Source organism: Anser cygnoides, chromosome 6 (assembly GCF_040182565.1).
Source record: "Anser cygnoides isolate HZ-2024a breed goose chromosome 6, Taihu_goose_T2T_genome, whole genome shotgun sequence".
NCBI classification, from domain to species: Eukaryota; Metazoa; Chordata; class Aves; order Anseriformes; family Anatidae; genus Anser; species Anser cygnoides.
This window is the reverse complement of record NC_089878.1, coordinates 4789252-4791481: the sequence shown is the minus strand read 5'-3', so window position 1 is coordinate 4791481 and position 2230 is coordinate 4789252. Positions and strand designations below refer to the sequence as shown.

Genomic DNA, 2230 nt, shown 5'->3' with positions numbered 1-2230 from the left:
TTTTCCCTGATTTCTCCCTGCCTTTTTAACTAATACTTAGTTTCTAGTGCTGCATCCTCTGTTTTGCAAAACACGTCTTAACGTGAACAGAGAGCTCCTATGCCTCAGAATGCAGAATGAACGTAGCTACCATTTAGGTCACGCCAAGCTTTACCCTTGTGACTTGAGGAAAATTGTGTTTGATGAAATTCTGCCTAACTTGTTTTTTTTTTTTTTTTAATTATTTTTTTTTATTTTTTTAAATTAAGGATGGAACATATATATAATTAGTTGACATATTAAAGTATATAATTCAAATGAGAATAGCATACTTCTGGAAGACAATGCAAGTGTAGTCATCAAGATTTCAATAAAAATATATTTATTACCTGTGATTAGCCTACTTAATCATTGCTGGATGCATTAAAAGTGTCCTTTATTTTCAAGCAAGTTATTATTCATTAAAATTCAAAGGGAATTGAGCAGCAACCAGTATCCAGTGTGATTTGTCTCATAATTAATACACTTATTCATTGTGAAATACAGCTATATTGCCCATTATTTTTAACTAAAGCATAATATTCTGAATTTTAAAGGCATTGGGCTATTACCCAGAACAAAATATTTCTAGTAGATAGGAGTCACATTTAACTTCGGCAGTCTAAGTACATGCCCCGAGTAAATAAGGAAAACAATTTTTGAACAAAGTACACATTTATATGAGAGTAGAAAATCATAAATACATTTCATACCCAACAAGCCTCAAACTATTCTCACTGCTCTTAGGTAAAGGGTATGGATGCATAAAGAAAATTCATCTCAACAAGATGCTTTCAGGCACAGTGAAATCTTACCTTGTCTTAACCCACTGCTTGCCCTCCTTTCCCCGGTGGAGTTTTTGTTTTGTAATACCCCTGCAAAACACTTCTGAGCCTATGTCCTATGTTGTTATTGCTTTGCTTCTAGTTTGCTTGCCCATTATTCTTTTGTTTTCTTTGTTTGCTTTTCTTGCCTGTTTCTGCTTCATACTTTTTCCTAGACCACATCTACTTTTCATTTCTAGTCTTTCCTCACTTTCATGTTATTTCCTCTGCAAGGTTTACCATCGACTCTGCTTCCTGCACACAGTCCCTGTAGCAAGAACTGAACTCAGAGATGCAGGGATGGGGCTGGACAGCCCTGCAGTGACAGGTTCCCAACCACTGCCAGTGCCACCTGGGTGACGGGAACTGCAAGGCAGTGGTAGAGGAGCAAAGGGACCTTTTCTACTTGCAGTTTCCCTGCCACTAATACTCGGTATCTTTTTAATCTCTTCCTAAATGCTGTGCTTATACACCTTTAGAGAGAAACTGTGTGTGCCATCCTGTAACCCTTTCCATGGAGATGGGCAACAGCAAAGGCCACCCAAAGCCAGCTGGAGCCACTGTCGCCACAGCCCCCGTGTTGGAGGAGCAGGGCTGGAGGGCAGAAATCCTTCAGGCAGGCTCAGCCTGGCTCTGTTGCTGCCACCAGCCTGATGTTAGGGGGATCACAGACCGTCCAGGTGAGCACCTAGCCCCTGCAGCTCTTTCAATCTACCATCATTGTACCTGCAAGAAACTGTTTTGCCTGGGGAATTTTCTGCAAGGAATCTGTAGTGGTTATTGGAATAGAAATGTGCAAAAGAACGATTTAATTATTTGTTTTTATTTTTTCCTGTAGTAGCTTTCCCAGAGCTTTAAATATGTGAAGGTCTAGTAGCTATCACTCCAGCAAAACAAATTCGTTTTGCCTTCCATTTTCTCTGTGCATGCAGGGTAATGTTATTTTTCTGTGAGGAACTCCCCTAGTAACTCCAGAGCTTGAAAATGTGCATTTAAAAACATTTAGTATAAAGTAAGAGGTGGCGATTTGGTATCATGCTTAAAAGCTTGAGGAAGGCAAAATGTGGAACTAAAATTAAATTCTATGTTAGCAGCTGAATCCTATGAGCTGCATTTGTCATAAGCTGAGAGACAGACATTCAGGCTTTCCTTCACTGTGAATCACAGAGCACCCATGCCTTCCCTCTCACACACTTTATCAAGAGGCAATTTAAAAAGTTGAAAAAAAAGCCTAAAATAAAAAAAAAATATGAAACTCATACATTGCCTAGACACTATAATATATATAGGTGTTGTCAGTTATACCGTTTATGAAAGTGATACTCTTGCATCCAGTGCTGTAATGGGGTTGCCACTTGTACAATGAAGCAGAACACAGTGGTGGGAGG

General features: G+C 39.2%; 1 long non-coding RNA gene across 1 annotated transcript in view; it reads right to left on the bottom strand.

The window, feature by feature from the left end:
- The window catches only part of LOC125182125 (uncharacterized), a 47280-nt gene that overhangs the window by 24412 nt on the left and 20638 nt on the right, over window positions 1–2230 (bottom strand). The window lies entirely within an intron of this gene.